This window comes from Astatotilapia calliptera, chromosome 1 (assembly GCF_964374335.1).
Source record: "Astatotilapia calliptera chromosome 1, fAstCal68.1, whole genome shotgun sequence".
NCBI classification, from domain to species: Eukaryota; Metazoa; Chordata; class Actinopteri; order Cichliformes; family Cichlidae; genus Astatotilapia; species Astatotilapia calliptera.
The window spans coordinates 1,780,379-1,796,893 of record NC_137422.1 but is presented as its reverse complement, the minus strand read 5'-3'; the positions used below and the strand labels follow the sequence as shown (position 1 = coordinate 1,796,893).

Below are 16,515 nucleotides of genomic sequence, written 5' to 3'. Positions count from 1 at the left end.
AACTGCTCCGTTCCGTAGTCGGTATCCGTAGCCAGTCTTGTTAATGATCTCACTGAGGGGGTTCAGGCCTATGCAGAACAGCAGTGGGGACAGAGCATCTCCTTGGTAGATCCCGCACTTGATGGTGACTTGTGCTATGGGCTTGGAGTTGGCCTCTAGTGTTGTACGCCACATCCCCATTGAGTTCCTGATGAAGGCTCTTAGCGTCCCATTGATCTTGTACAATTCTAGGCATTCCAGTATCCAGCTGTGGGGCATTGAGTCATAGGCCTTCTTGTAATCAATCCAGGCAGTGCACAGGTTGGTCAGTCTGGTCTTGCAGTCTCGGCTGATTGTTCTGTCTACCAGTAGCTGGTGTTTTGCGCCTCTGGTATTCTTGCCAATTCCTTTCTGTGTCCCGCTCATGTATTGACCCATGTGCCTGTTCATCTTAGCCGATATGATGCCTGACAGGAGCTTCCATGTAGTACTGAGGCAGGTTATTGGTCGGTAGTTGGAGGGGACCGGTCCCTTCTTGGGGTCCTTGGGGATCAGGACCGTCCGGCCTTCAGTTAGCCATTCCGGGTGTCTCTCGTTAACTAGCAGCTGGTTCATTTGTGCTGCCAGACGCTCGTGGAGTGCAGTCAGCTTCTTCAGCCAGTAGGCGTGAACCATGTCGGGCCCTGGTGCTGTCCAACTCTTCATACTGGAGACCCTTTCTTGGATATCTGCCACTGTGATGGTTACTGGACCCTGTTCAGGGAGGTCGCTGTGGTCTGCCCTCAGATCCTCTAGCCACTGAGCATTGCCGTTATGGGTTGCATCCTTCTCCCATATGCTCTTCCAGTATTGCTCCGTCTCCAGCCTTGGTGGTGCTGTTCTCTTATTGTTCCCTTGCCACTGAGAGTACACCTTTGCTGGTTCTGTGGAGAACAGCTGGTTTATTCTCCTGCCTTCTATCTCTCTGGTGTACCTCCTCAAGCGGCTGGCCAAGGCTGTGAGTCTTTGCTTGGCAGTTTCCAAGGCCTCAGGTATGGACAGCTTGCTGTATTTCTTAGGCACCTTATTTGTCTTAGTATTTAGTATTTATTTATTTATTGTCATTGTCAAGAACAATGAAATTGCGTTTGGGGCTTCCATACAACTCCGTTAGTTGGCTAACCTCCCTCCGTGCTACTTTGATCTTGCCCTCTAGCCTCCTTCTCCATGGAGGGTACTGCCCCTTGTCGCTGTTCAACTTGTAGCCAAGCATCTCACTGATCACTGCTGCCGTATTGTAGATCAGCTTGTTAGTGTCGGTAATCGTGGTTGTAGGTATTGCCCGTAGTGCTGCATTAACATCATCTAGCAGACCTTCTGAGGGTACTTCACGTAATCTTGGTAACCGGCTACGGGGGATCCAGGTTTCAAGCTTGGCCATGATCCTATTTTTCAGGTCAGTTCCTCTCGCACTCAACGATCCTTCTCCTATCGCACTTGGGGCTATGTACCCAATCTCGGGTGGGGGTGATGATATCGCCCCCCTGACCTGGCGTCCTGACTCCTCCTTGCCGTAGCATTTGTGTTGTACCTCGTCAATCTCTAGAGCAGTCCCTTCTTTCGAATGTTGGAACACTGAGCTACTAGTTGTTTCGCCGTCATTGTGGATGTTGGGTATCGAAGAATCCATAGGTCCCTCATCCTATTCATGTAGCCCCTTCCGCCGGGGTTACTTGCGTAGTAGCATTCCAACATTTACAGCAGAAACATAAAATGTACAAAAAAACAAAAAGAATAATAACTACAATAATTAAACAGCAATTAAATAACTGTCAGTTACCCACTGAGTCAAAGGCCAGTGAATAAAAATGAGTTTTTAATCTGGATTTAGAAACCAGCACTGATGCAGATTGCCTAATGTGAAGAGGAAGATCATTCCAAAGCTTTGGGGCAACAGTAGAGTCTCCTCTAAGTTTCAGCCGTGATCTACTGACTGAGAGCAACAGCTCAGCTGACCGGAGTGAATGAGGGGGGACAATGAGGTGCCAGACCATTTAAGGATTTTATAACCAGTGAAAGGATTTTAAAATAGATTCTAAATTCAATTGGAAGCCAATGTAAGGAGGCCAGAACTGGAGTAATATGCTCAAATTATCTTTTTACCAGTTAAAAGCTGTGCCGCAGCATTCTGCAACAGTTGCAGGTGTGACAGAGTGGATGCACTCAGATGGAGAAAACAACAGCCATCGCATCCTGCCCGCGTCCCAAGACCAAAAAAGGTTCTTGGGGCTGGCTGGGTACTACTGTTGGTTTGTGCCTGGGTTTGCAGAGTTATCCAGTCCCTTGACTGAGCTCACCCAAAATGTGGAGCCAGATCTGGTCCAGTGGATGGAGCAGTGCCAGAGGCTGCGGGCCATTTTGTCCCAGCAGGTAAGGAGGCCATTGTGTACATCAGTTGAAAGCTGTCAGAGAGCGTAAGGCCACATATATCACGGAGGAGGAGTGTCTGACCACGTGGTGTCCAGACCACTCCCTTCGTTATCTGGTCGTTAAGTGATGACGTGACGAATCCTACTTCCGGGCCTAAAGTAGTCTGCGTTTAATATGGCTATGTGTTAACTATGTGTTGTTAACATGTTTAATGTTTTGTATTTTCTTCTATTTGATCTCAAAAAGCTCCTAAAACAGTCAGTGATCCCTGTTGACCTCCCTCGGCTTTTATTACCGCTAATCATTTATTTAAGCTCAGTTTTTAAAACCTTAGGATGTAACTACAGCCCAGCCCATGCAGCAGTATATGAATGACTAACCTCGTATTGTGGATGGATTATCTCAGTTGTTCTCCTGACTGAAGTTTGGTCCTTTTACAGCATCCTGCCATGCGATTACATTTGTTCCTGACCACCGAGAACACTCACGTTAACTTTTATCCAGTGGAAAAAAGTTAGCTTGTTTATATTATGCTAACATAGCTGTGTCGCTAGCGGTCACGTAGCACATCATTATATAGCAGCTAGCCAAACTTCAGTAACCCTACAAACGTCACTGCTGTTTAGTTTTCTGTCTCCATTTATGCTGGAAGTGATAACAGAGCTGTACGTTTGAATTTGTTTCCAAAACCCCGCAGTCAGGACATGCTATATTGTATTTAGATAGAAGCTAACGAGCTAACTCCCTGCTAACTTCTAACTCCGTTAAATGTCATAAATTCCGTTTTCATGGATGCCTGGATGTTAAACTCAATTGTTACACCTGGTAGAGCAGGTGCAAATCGTCATGGCCAATTTTCTCTCTATTTGCAGGTGTAACTTACTGGATTGCCGTACCAAACTGCAAATTACTTCTGTGTGGTGGCTCATATCTGTGGGGGAAAAAAACAAACCAACCTGAATGGACCATCAATCAGCCCTCACTCCACAGAGTAGTGGCATTTACTGTCCAATAAATCTATGGAAATCTGGGTGAGATATGGAAAACTTGCTCAATGCTTCCCCTGGCAGTGGAGCCCTGTGGGCGACCCACTTTCCTGTTACTGTAAATCGGTTACACCAGTGTTTGTTCCAGCTTGGAAAGGGTGGTACCTGCAGTGATGGCAGTGGGAAGAGACTATCCAGTGAGAAAAATTTTGGTGACTTCCTGTAGCAAAGTCAGATTGAAGTGACTGTCTAACCACACACACACACACACACACACACACACACACACACACACACACACACACACAATTAAGCCGATCTTCTATGGTCTGATTTCAAACTTTGGATCTTTTAAGGACAAATTGTTAGCGGGGTTGGGCGATCTAAAAGTGAAAGTCAAAAGCATAGACATTTTTTATGAGCCACTCAAGTAACTCTGGCATTCAATATATTTGGAAAGGCGCTACTGAGATGAAACTCTCACCGGTTGCTGGTAAGAACCCATCCAATCCACACATGCAAAGAAATCAAACAATAGATGTCCATAAATTATGTGTCATTATGAGAAATGGCACAAGGAACAATATTGAACACTGTTACTGAAATGTATTTATTACTTTGTACAGAAGCCTTTGTTGGTGACGACAGCTTCAAGACTCCCGTACGGAGAAACTAGTTGCATGCATTGCTCAGGTGTGATTGTGGCCCATTCTTCCACACAAACAACCTTCACATCCTGAAGGCACCTTCTGTGAACTGTGAGTTTTTCAATTGGATTCATGCCAGGTGATTGGCTGGGCCATTCTAGCAGCTTTATTTTCTTTCTCTGAAACCAGTTGACAGTTTCTTTGGCTGTGTGCTTTGGATCATTGCATTGCTGAAAGATCCACCCTTATTTCATCTTCATCATCCTGGTAGATGGCAGTCAATTTTTATCAAGAATGTCTGGGTACAGTTTTCCATTCATCCTTCCTTCGATTTTTAGAGGACTGCCAGTGCCATATGCCAATAAACAGCCCTACAGCATAGTTCCACCTTCAAACGTCACTGCTGGTATCGTGTTTTGGGGGTGATACGCAGTGGCTTTTGACGTCCAAACAGGATCTGTATTGTGGCATCCAAACAGTTCAATTTTGGTCCGATCTGATCAGACTCTCCCCAGTATTTCACAGACAGTCTAAATGTTGTTCAGCAAACTTTAAATGCACTTGAACATGCTATTTCTTCAGCAATGGAGTCTTAATTATACAAAGAGCTGACAAAAAAGCTGAAACACAGTCAGCCTTTGGTTTTATTCTGAAACGTAATAAATGAATAAAACTAAGACACGACAAGCAGACTTAACTCTCCTCCTGCCTCTCCTTTTCTACCCCCTCCTCCTTTTTCCCAGCCTCTGCTAGTACCAGGCACAACCCTACATAGCTCAGCAGCTCTCAGTGACGCAACACACTGTGAGATTAGGGCACAAGGGTATACTATGAAAGAAGCTCAACACAGCGAGGCTTTCTTTGCATTAATTGACTTGGCAAGCCCAGTCGAGACAGTAAGTATCACAGTGGTGGTTATCAGCTATATCTGTTAAACTAGGCTTTTTGGTCCAGGCTCTGTGCACACTCACATATAAATGAGCATTTCACATGTCATATGCCTCTTCTTCCACACAAAATTATCCCTAGTGAGTCACGCAGGAGGAGGAAGCAGGATAAACACGCTGGCGTAAAGTTGCTCCTGAGAAAACACCCGGCTTCCCCTGCTCTTGGTTATCATGGCCAACGTTCTGAGGAGCAAACTGAGTGTGCTCCAGGGAAACATTGATTCTAAAAGGATTTTAGAGATTGTGGCATTTTAGCCTTTATAGAGACATTGCTTAGTGGGGCCAAAAAGGATTTCAGACCTTTTTCTGGAGGGATTCAGATTACCCTTTTGTCTAGATCGAAAGGCCGAGGTGACCCAGAAAACTCAAGGAGGCGACGTATGTCTTTATTTTACTGAATGAAACTGTAACTCTGTGACTGTCATGGAACTAATCTGCACAGCAGATGTTGAACTTTTATCAGTATCAGTTTGTCCATTTTACCTGTTCCCACAGCTTTTTATAACAGCAGTGATGTAGTGAATAAACGGCAATCACTTTCACCAGAGGCACCTAACTTCATTCTAGATGATTTTAATCACGTCTCGCTTAAAGACTATTTAACTTCTATCAGTATTCAGTTTTATTTTATTTTATGTATACAGCATCAAATCACAACAACATTTTCTTCAAGCCACTTTACATTGTAAGGTAGACCCTATTATAATACAGACAGAGAAAAGCCCAACAATCATATGACCCCCTATGAGCAAGCACTTTGGTGACAGTGGGAAGGAAAAACTCCCTTTTAACAGGAAGAAAACTCCAGCAGAACCAGGCTCAGGGAGGGGCGGGGCCATTTGCAGCGACCAGTTGGGGTGAGAGAAGGAAGACAGGATAAAGACATGCTGTGGAAGAGAGACAGAGGTTAATAACAAGTATGATTCAGTCCAGAGAGGTCTGTTAACACATAGTGAGTGAGAAAGGGGACTGGAAAGGAAAAACTCAATGCATCATGGGAATCCCCGGCAGCCTACGTCTATTGCAGCATAACTAAGGGAGGATTCAGGGTCACCTGGTCCAGCCCTAACTATATGCTTTAGCAAAAAGGAAAGTTTGAAGTCTAATCTTAAATTAGAGATAGTGTCTGTCTCCTGAATCCAAACTGGAAGCTGGTTCCACAGAAGAGGGGCCTGAAAACTGAAGGCTCTGCCTCCCATTCTACTTTTAAATACTCTAGGAACAACAAGTAGGCCTGCAGAGCGAGAGCGGAGCGCTCTAATAGGGTGATATGGTACTACAAGGCCATTGTTGGACAAATGTATGTATGGATGTCTCCTGTCCTACCAGACAGTCCTACTAGACAAAACGTTGCCTCACTGTACAAGTTAGTCCCACTACCCGCTACCTCCACTTGGTACTGCAGACCACAACCGTGCCCACTTATAAAGCAGTCTTAAAAAGACAGAAAGCACAGATGAAGGAGATAAAGAACTGGACAGAACAATTTGTGCTCTGCTTGCAAGAGTATTATGACTGCACACACTGGGATAAGGGATTTGCTGGAATGATTTTGACACACTTACTCATGTCATATGTTCTTATACTGCACTTTGTAGAGACATGATTATTCCTTCCAGGCAACTTAAAACTTATCCTAACAATAATAATACTAACAATAATAAATCTGTAAAGTCAAGCATACAGAAAAGAGTCAGTAAGAACAGCAAGGACTTCCTCCCGATGTCTAATGTCAGTGTGCTGCTGCCTACCCTGTGGAGGTCTGTGCTTCCCTCCATGGATATGCCTCCCCAGACCATCACTGACCCACCACCATGTTGAACGACATTAAAAGCAGCATAAATACTCCACATCTTACCCAGAAGCTTTCATGTTTGTCATATGTGCTCATAGTAAACAGGCTCTAATCTGTAAAAAGCATAGGATGCCAGTGGTGGACCTGCCACTTCTGGTATTCTATGGCAAATGCCACAAACATCAAGACAAGAAGGCTCCTTACCATACATGGAGGGTTTATCTCCAAATCCAGAACACTAAGCGGAAGGAGGCCGAGGATTACGGTAGTGAGTGTCAGAACCACTATCCAACAACATGAGCACATCAGACAGATGGCCACAACTGATTATGTGATTAATGAATATCTCAAGCAGCAGAAACACGAGAAAGAAGAAAGCAAGAAGACGAACCATCATGGAAAGTTGGACTAAAAGACACCCCAGAGGCACTAATCATGGCAGCACAAGAACAAGCTCTAAGCACCAGACTGATAGAGGCTGGGGTCTACCCAAGGGCGTAGATCTGGTTTTGGCGTTGGTGGGGACGGATGATTCAACCACCGAACCCTGCCGTGTTTCCTTTCTTTTTCCTTTTTGTCTTTGCTTCTTGATAAAAAAAAGGAGAAATATACTTGCCTACATATGCTATTCTACATGCTTTTAAACCATTTAAAATCACAATTCAAAGTTTTATATTTGAATTATATAATGTTAAATTACTATTAAACAAATGACTGAGTATTTTAGGCTTTAGTTTACTTCAGCCATATTCCATATAAATCAGGTATCATTCAAAAATAGCTTCAAATACAGTCATGACAATAAAAGAATATGACCTTAAGGACTTAACAACATTACTTCAGTTACACCAACATCTCTGATGCATTAGCACTAAGCGAACACTGAATGACCTGGTGGGTTTTGTCCATAAAACTACTCATCTAAGATGACCACAAAGTAAAAGATCTCTCAGCAACATTATGCAACAATTTAGGCACTACTGCCCCGATCAGATCAGTGAGCTGGGATTTTTCATTCTAAACATGAACTACTGTTACAGCAACAGACATGGACTACTGGTTCCCCACACAACAACTCAATGTCCACTATGTGAAGGAGCCAAACACATGCCTGCTCCTCTCGTTAACTGAGGTAAACTGCTGGCATATTTGTTTTACATCTATACTGTCCAGTCTCTGCTGGTGGACACGGCAACACTTTTTTCATGGTTACATACAATTTTAGACTGATGTGGGCCAAAGCCTAGCACATACTTGCCAACCTTGAGACCTCAGAATTAGAGAGACATTCAAAAGGGCTGTTGGGGGGGTATACATATACATACCAAAAGTTTTTACAGTGTTTACTTATCGGATAAAATAAATTAAATGTCACCGTTATTATTGTCCGGCCGGAAACAGGCCAGGGGTGTCCAAATACAGAAGCTGCGTCCACCTGAGGACCCGGCCTTCGCGGTCTAAGTGGGCCGGGTCGTCTGAAAGCCGGGTGGACCGGAAATGAGCGACTGTGAAATTGGACGGTCTAGCCTTCAGAATTACGTCACCTCTGCCGCCTGCTCCTTGCTGTCTAAACTATAACCGGATGCTGGCGTAGATTCTCGACCATCTCACACTTCTGTTCAATCAGTTTTCTGTTTAATCAGTTTTCTGTTTGACGTTTATTCAGCTGTGTGAAAACCCCGGAGGAACTCTTCCGAGGGATTAATAAAGTTTTATTTAATCTAATCTAAGATAATAACTTTAATCTCAGCCAAACCGATTTACTCACAAACAAATAAACCACTGAAAAAGGCCAAACAACAACATGTTTAGGTATTTGAAGTTTACACAGCTACATTCTCGCCTGAAAATATGTTAAAAGTTTATTTTGCGACCCTGAGAAATTTATAAGAGTAATATTAAAACTAAGTAGCTGCAGCAGTAGCCATTGTTGGAAACTAGAATTAGCTGGGCCAACCTGAGATATGGTTTTTCAATGTTGTTGTCCGGGTGGAAAATCGGGAGAATGGTGGCTCTGGGAGATTTTCGGGAGGGGCACTGAAATTTGGGATTCTCCCGGAAAAATCAGGAGGGTTGACATGTATGGCCTAGCATAGCCTGTAACGTTATTATGACGGACACATTTTATGAGTGAACTTGACTTTAAGTGATTTACAGGTTTGTTTGAAAAATATTTTTTTTATATCCAGGTTCTTCCTTTTTGCTGCCATCCTCCTCTCCTCATTGCAGCGCAGGCTTGCCGCTGCTAAAACTGAACAGAGCTCCCTGAAAGGCTCAGCCAATCACATTGGCCATATTTGTCACATGAGGTAGGACTCCGGTAGAGAACGTAATTTAACTCTTTCTGCACCGCTGGGTGAATGAGACGTTGACAGATCTTTTTTTTTCTTTCTATCGGGTTTGTTTGTCTTTACTCGAAGAGATCAAATTATTGGTGGGGAAAATTCAATAATCGCTGGATATTGGTGGGGACATGTCCCTTCCGTCCATGCCAAATCTACGCCCTTGGGTCTAATCAGGCAAGACCCAACCCAGATAGGAAGAGAGTCCAGGGCCAATGTGCCGTCAGGTCAGCAGATCTGCATAAATTTCTGGCAATCTGGAGAACGCATTGTTAAACAGCAGACCCTCCAGATAACATGTCTTTTCTTTCTTTTCTTTTTGTTTTCATTCTTACCAGCTGTTCTCACAAAGAAAGTATTGGACAGGATACTTTTCTAAAAGTAGTACTGTAACTATCGTATCAAACACCATTTTAGTGAAATTATACTGGAATGAGATAATTACAGTTACGGGTTATATTCAGAAACGTGAGAAGATTGTTGCGAGTGGAGTTGGGTTATAGCACATTAGCTTATGTGCTCATGCAGGTGGATGGCAATGGAGGAGAAGGAAAAAGGAGGATGAGGCTCCATATCAGGGCTCATCATCGTCTTCTTTCTCTCTCTCTTTCTTTTTATTTGAAAAGCATGATTGGTCTGCCTATAGTTAGAGCACTGAGTCTTTGTTACCTTGTCATGCATTTTCCTTTTGTTTCTGGCCATTTGACAATACAGAAATGTTTTTATGCTTGAGTAAATTAAAGCCCCATTTTAAAAAATCTGGGTAAAAATGTTTTTTATTACAATCTTCCTTTGATTGGAGGCCAAAACCTGTTGGGATGGGTACCAGATATTTTTTGCATGCAGGAAAAACTCAAAGCAGCAAAAAACTTTTTAAAGCATACTATAAAAGCAGTTAAAATACAGTCAGACAATTTTATTATGACTCTTACATGTCTGACAGACTAAGGAATGGAATGATACGATATGATATGATATGATAGATTTCCTCCCTGACCTTCATGTATTTGATTGTTACCACTGCACTGCATAGGCTGGGTTCCAAAAAACTAAAAAGTTGAATCAGACTAAAGTTTTTCTACCAAGCAACATAAGCACTTGGCAGCAGAAGAGCTTTAAGTTGGTCCTGATATTTGCATGTGCATATTTCAGGTGGACGCTGTGGCTTAATGTCAAACTTAGTATTACTGAGAAACTGAGGAACTGACAAGGAGACCTCTGGGCTGTAGAGTGGGGGTTAAACAGAGATCGAAGAGGAAGAGGTTTAAACCCTGTGTGCTGGCAGTCATTGTGGGGAATGTAAGGTCCCTAGCTCACCCAGACCCAGAGAAAGTTCAGAGAGTCCAGCATAATGTGCTTCACTGAAATGTGGCTGAACGATCAGATACCGGACTCTGCTGTTTTGATCCCTGGCTTCTTCACGGTTCGGATGGACAGAGATACCGACGCCAGCGGCAGAAAAAAGGAGGTGGGGTGGGTGTGTTTGTGAACTGCAGGTGGTGTAACCCGAGACATATCTCTGTTAGAGTGTTTCTGCTACTGCGATGTCAAGCTACTTGCCATCAGACTTTGCTTGTATTATCTGCCCAGGGAGTTTACTTCTCCTTCCCTGCTGAAGGAGAAGTTGGAGGACATGCAGGTGGAGGCTCCACTGGTCTAGTGGATCCGCGACTACCTGACAGGCAGACCACAGTTTGTGAGACTGCAGAGCTCTGTGTCAGAGAGTCTGAACAGCAACATAGGCGCACCCCATGGAACTGTTCTGTCTCCTTTCCTCTTCACCATCTATACAGCCGACTTCAAGTACATCACAGAAACTTGTCTCCTCCAGAAATTCTCTGATGACACAGCCATAATTGGAAGTGTGGAGATGCGATGGGAAAAGGAGTACAGAGGACTGATTGATCGTTTCGTGAGATGGTGTGAGGTGAATCACCTGCAGCTGAATGTGGCCAAAACAAAGTAGCTGGTGGTGGACTTTGGCAGAAACAGATCCCGACCCGACCCTTTGTGCAACAGTCACATCCTACAAGTATCTGGGAGTTCAACTGGATCACAAGTGGTCTGCCAATACGGACGCTGCCTACAAAAAGGGTTCGAGCCGGCTTTACTTTCTACGAAGGCTCAGATCTTTCAATGTATTCAGCAGGCTGCTCGATATGTGTTATCAGTCTGTTGTTGCGAGCACCATCTTCTTTGCTGTGGCGTGCTGGGGTGCACGCATCAAAGCAAAGGACACAAACAGACTGAACAAACTCATCAGGAAGGCAGAATCTGTTGTTGGCATGAAGCTCACCTCGCTGGAGGTGGTGATCGGTGACAGAAAGCTGGCAAGACTGCTGGCAATCATGGACAATGACTCCCACCCCCTTCATAACATGCACAACAATCTGAAGAGCAGTTTCAGCAACAGGTTCCTTCAACCTGGCTGTCTGAGGGAACGTTACAGGAGGTCGAAATCATAAACGGGACCTTCAGGATTTGAAGACTGTGAACTATAAGTGGCCAAAATTACACCTGGGCAATGCATGCAACTGGTTTCTCCATACAGGAGTCTGTCATCGCCAACAAAGGCTTTTGTACAAAGTATTAAATACAGTTCAATAAATATACATTCTCCCTGTGTCTTTACTCATTATTATACATAGTGTAATGTATGGACATCTATTGTTTGACTTCTTTGCAGGTGTGCATTGGATGGCTTTTTAGCAGGTATAGGTTATAGGTTTGATTACAATTACTACCATAATGCCGTTAAATTGGGATGCAACGTCATCTAAACAGCTTTGACAGGCAGAGACGGAGAAACTTGCATATCTCTGTTGTGCAAACGCTAAGAGGAAGTCCAGCGTTTACTTTCCCGCAAAACAAAAACTGACTAAAGAAATCACTCTGAGGTCAAACATTGATTAAGGTCAGTGCCGTAGACGTCACCCAGTGGAAATTTGTATTTGTTTTAATGATAATAATAATGATGGATTGGATTTATATAGCGCTTTTCAAGGCACCCAAAGCGCTTTACAATGCCACTATTCATTCACTCTCACATTCACACACTGGTGGAGGCAGCTACAGTTGTAGCCACAGCTGCCCTGGGGCAGACTGACAGAAGCGAGGCTGCCATATCGCACCATCGGCCCCTCTGGCCAACACCAGTAGGCAAGTAGGGTAAAGTGTCTTGCCCAGGGACACAACGACCAGGACAGAGAGCCCAGGGATCGAACCGGCGATCTTCCGGTTACAGATACGCTTCCCCCTTTTATAGGGCGACCGTTGTTTATAGAGAGAGACTGGAAACCTCCATCATCTCATCTTTGCAGCTCTCCTTTTAGTATATAAGGCTATATCTTTCTTAACAAACAGCCCACGTGTCAGCTGTCAGGAGAACTGAAAAAAATGTAAGAGCAGAACTTAAGATCGTGAAGTGTGCGAGGAAAGGATCCGCTTTATTTGAGATCTGAGTGACAATCATCACATTTCAGTTTGTGATGATTCTGTTCTCTTTGTGATTACAGAAGTTACTGCCAGATTAGACCTCAGCACCACCCAGTGAGAACAGACAAATCATCCCATATGCTCCCTGTTTGTAGTAACTCCAAAATTAACTGATGAAAAAGGCACAAAGGCCATATTACATGCATACTACTACACCAACAAGCAATATCTCTACTCAAAGGAGACATCTCACAGATGCCAAACGTGCAAGTTTTGTCACCCTCAGATCAAAATTCACTGAACCAGCAGCAAAACATGACCAAAACGATGCTTCAAGTTTGAAAAACATTAGTATGAATTCTTTCATACCCGTGCTGTCTTGCTTCCAAAACTTAAATCCACCGCAATTAAAAGGCATTAACTGAATAACTCGATCTCCCACAATGCCTCAGAGCAGTTCCTTGCCAAAAAAACAAAACAAAACAATTTTATGCCCGGTTACAGAGATTTGTGTGTGGGTAATAAAAAAAAATTCAAAAACAAGCATTGTTTGGAGGCATGTCAATAAAGTTAAATAACTTCTGCTATTCAGTATTTAAGAAACAACTCTCACAGATTGTGCCAAATGTGTTGAGTAAAACCTCTGTAACTTCGCTCTGTTTCACTTCAGCAGCATCAGTCTGTGCAGACATAATGTCAGTATATATGTCTACTGCAGCATGTTTTCAAAAAGGCTATATTCTATAAGATACAGAAAGAATTAGGCGAGGAAAAAATTTCTATGGCTTTATTTTGATATACAGAGTTTTTAAATTGCATGTTGGTCGTGTCATTTTCAATCAGGAGCCTCAGAAAGGCTCTTGGGTTTTAGAGGTTAAACTCATGTTCACATGTTGTTAGCTGTGGAGTAGAATTTTAATGAGGGAGCTAAAAATGGGTAATCCCATAATTAGCTCTAAGGCAATTCCAAAAAGGAAAAACAAGTTGTGGACTCACTATGGGTTAATGTTTGAAATACAGCCCTTCTGTTATCATGCAACACTGATTCGGGAGACAGACACTATCTCTACTTTCAAGATTAGGCTTCAAACTTTCCTTTTTGCTAAAGCATATAGTTAGGGCTGGACCAGGTGACCCTGAATCCTCCCTTAGTTATGCTGTAATAGACGTAGGCTGCCGGGGGATTCCCATGATGCATTGAGTTTTTCCTTTCCAGTCACCTTTCTCACTCACTATGTATTAACAGACCTCTCTGCATTGAATCATATCTGTTATTAACCTCTGTCTCTCTTCCACAGCATGTCTTTATCCTGTCTTCCTTCTCTCACACCAACCGGTCGCAGCAGATGGCCCCGCCCCTCCCTGAGCCTGGTTCTGCTGGAGGTTTCTTCCTGTTAAAAGGGAGTTTTTCCTTCCCACTGTTGCCAAAGTGCTGCTCATAGGGGGTCATATGATTGTTGGGTTTTTCTCTGTATCTATGAAGCGCCTTGAGGCGACTTATGTTGTGATTTGGCGCTATATAAATAAAATTGAATTGAATTGAATTGAATTGAACACCGAAGAGGTGTAGTACTGAGTTAAACTGTGAGCCCCCCAAGTCTTCTCATCAAATCTTTCTAGAATGGAGCCAAACTGTTGCAGAGCTCGAAGAGATGAAAACATTCTTATCTAACAGTCATTTAGACTTTTAACCTCCAGCTGTATCCAGCGCAGTCCAATTTATCCAACAAGACAGGCTTTTCTGTTCGTGGTATATGGAAAGTCACCAAAGTGAATCGTGGAGCTGGCCCTGGAGCTGAACCGATCTATTGTCTCACATTGTGAGAAAGAGATGAAGGTCCTCTGATGAGCAGGCAGCTAAAATATTGGCTGGGCATTGACGCCACCGTGGAAAAAACAAACTGACCCACATTTTCATCTATAACAGAAACATGTCCTCAAACAGACGGCCCACTCTGCTTTCAGTGAGAGTTAGAGTACACTGTGAACATTAATTTATTATTTATTAATTTGTCGGTGTTTGCTGAAGTGTGTAGCATGATTGCAAAACATCCTAAACATCGTAATATAGTAAAGATGGAGAACTTGGAGAATTAAAGTGAAAGTGCACTGAAGCTTCTGGCTACACGTTTCAGTGGTCAGTGTTTATCTGTTTTGTTTGTCCTTTAGTTTAACTCCTGCTGAGAAGATCACAACATACAAGCACCTTCTTTGTAGTGAAGTGAAACAGTGTGAAAATCACACTGAACTCTGCAAACACTGTCTATACTTGTGCTGCTTTTCTGATCTCTGATTTCTTCATGCTTGTTCCCTTTTGCAGTGAACATGCTATTGTTTCCTTTCCTGCCCAAGCCCATTTTCAACTAATCCAGCTATATCATACTTGCATATAGCATCACCATCATCCACCATTAGACTGGACAGGACTGGACACAAGAATGTCTAAATACCCCAAATCAAGTACAGCATAATGTGAAAAGATGCAGTATTGGTGGCTTGTTCACTGTAAACTTAATTATCCACAAATGGATATGATGATGTCACACATTTCTTTTGTTTAGTTAAAAAAAAATTAATTATTTTTACCAATTTGCTTAAATACACTTCTCAGTAATTACCTTGCAAAACTACTTCTATTTACCTACAATATTAATGGATCAAGCATAAAAGCTGGTGTAAAAACGTATTTATTCTTTAATTTAAAGTAGATTTATTATAAATGCAGTATCCTGTTAAGTACACTGTATGCATACTATAAAGGCAAGTTTCTTCCTCAGTTTAAACCATTAAATAGTAAGCCGTGCATTAGCGAATATTGGGAATAAATGCCTGGCCATGAAAAGATCCCAGATATTGACTGTACCTGATAAATAAAACTGCACTTCAACAGAGTCCAATGAGTTCATCAAGCCTGCCTTCTGTTTCTCTTTGGACCACATTTGCTCAGGCTTTAAACAGATCACTGCATTTCTGAATGACAAACTTTGCAGCAAGAAAACTTCTGACGTTTATTTTTTGTATTTTATTTTACTTCATTTTTGTGGGGTTTACTACAAGAGACTCTAAGAGATGAGTTTCTAAGCAGTGTAAAAGGAGACTAAACTTTAGCTGTAGAGCAAAGAATGGTCCGACACACAAATCCTCTCCAGAGGCGCCATATCACCAACCCCTCCACCTCACAGCATCCACAAAGCAGCTGATATGTGGCCGATTTTGCGAACTTCCACTCGTGATCAGCTGAACTCAATCACCATAGCTGCTACAGACGCGCACAGGTAAGGAGAACAGGGCTTTAGAGAAGCTGTTTCTCTAAACGCACACAGTCGGAGCAGCGGTTACTCACGTGTTTCGGTGTAAATTGTGAAGAAGAAAAGGTTGAGCGCGACTTCTGTTAGGATCCTGTGCCCTCTGAAAGACCCGCTGCTGGGACTGAAGCAGCGTGCCTCGGCAGCAACAACTGTCAGATACTGTCCCCATCATCCCCCAGGAGGAGGAGCTACGCCGCGCTGTAGCTTGTCGTGTCGGAGCGCAGGACTCCTCTGTCACAGTAAATGCTTCCATTCTTCTGTAGAAACGGCTTGTTGAACCCAAAACGTCATACTGTTACACTTATAATCCCATTTTAACACATTGCTGCCCGGTGAATTCTGCTCGAAACGTAACCGTGTGGAACAGACCTCAGCACGGTGACTATCTTATTTACTCACCAGCAGTGTTGGTCAAGTTACTTGAAAAAAGTAATCAGTAACTAATTACTGATTACTTCCCCCAAAAAGTAATCCCGTTACTTTAATGATTACTTATTTTCAAAAGTAATTAATTACTTAGTTACTTAGTTACTTTTTAAAAACACGATTTACAACCTGAGTAGGTGATAAAGCGATAGATCTCTCAGCCCAATTCTACTTTTTCTACATAATCCATCATACAAAATGTAATCAGATGGAAAAGACTCTTTTTAAAACTTGTTTTATT

At 42.9% G+C, this 16,515-nt stretch overlaps 1 protein-coding gene across 1 annotated transcript in view; it reads right to left on the bottom strand.

The window, feature by feature from the left end:
* LOC113033514 (CD82 antigen-like) overlaps positions 1 to 16,023 on the bottom strand; it is a 48,270-nt gene extending 32,247 nt beyond the window's left edge. Inside the window, exon 1 of the mRNA XM_026187428.2 lies at positions 15,884 to 16,023. The gene's annotated coding sequence lies outside the window, so the exon portion shown is untranslated. The remainder of the gene's footprint in view (positions 1 to 15,883) is intronic.
* Between the last annotated feature and the right edge of the window lie 492 nt (positions 16,024 to 16,515).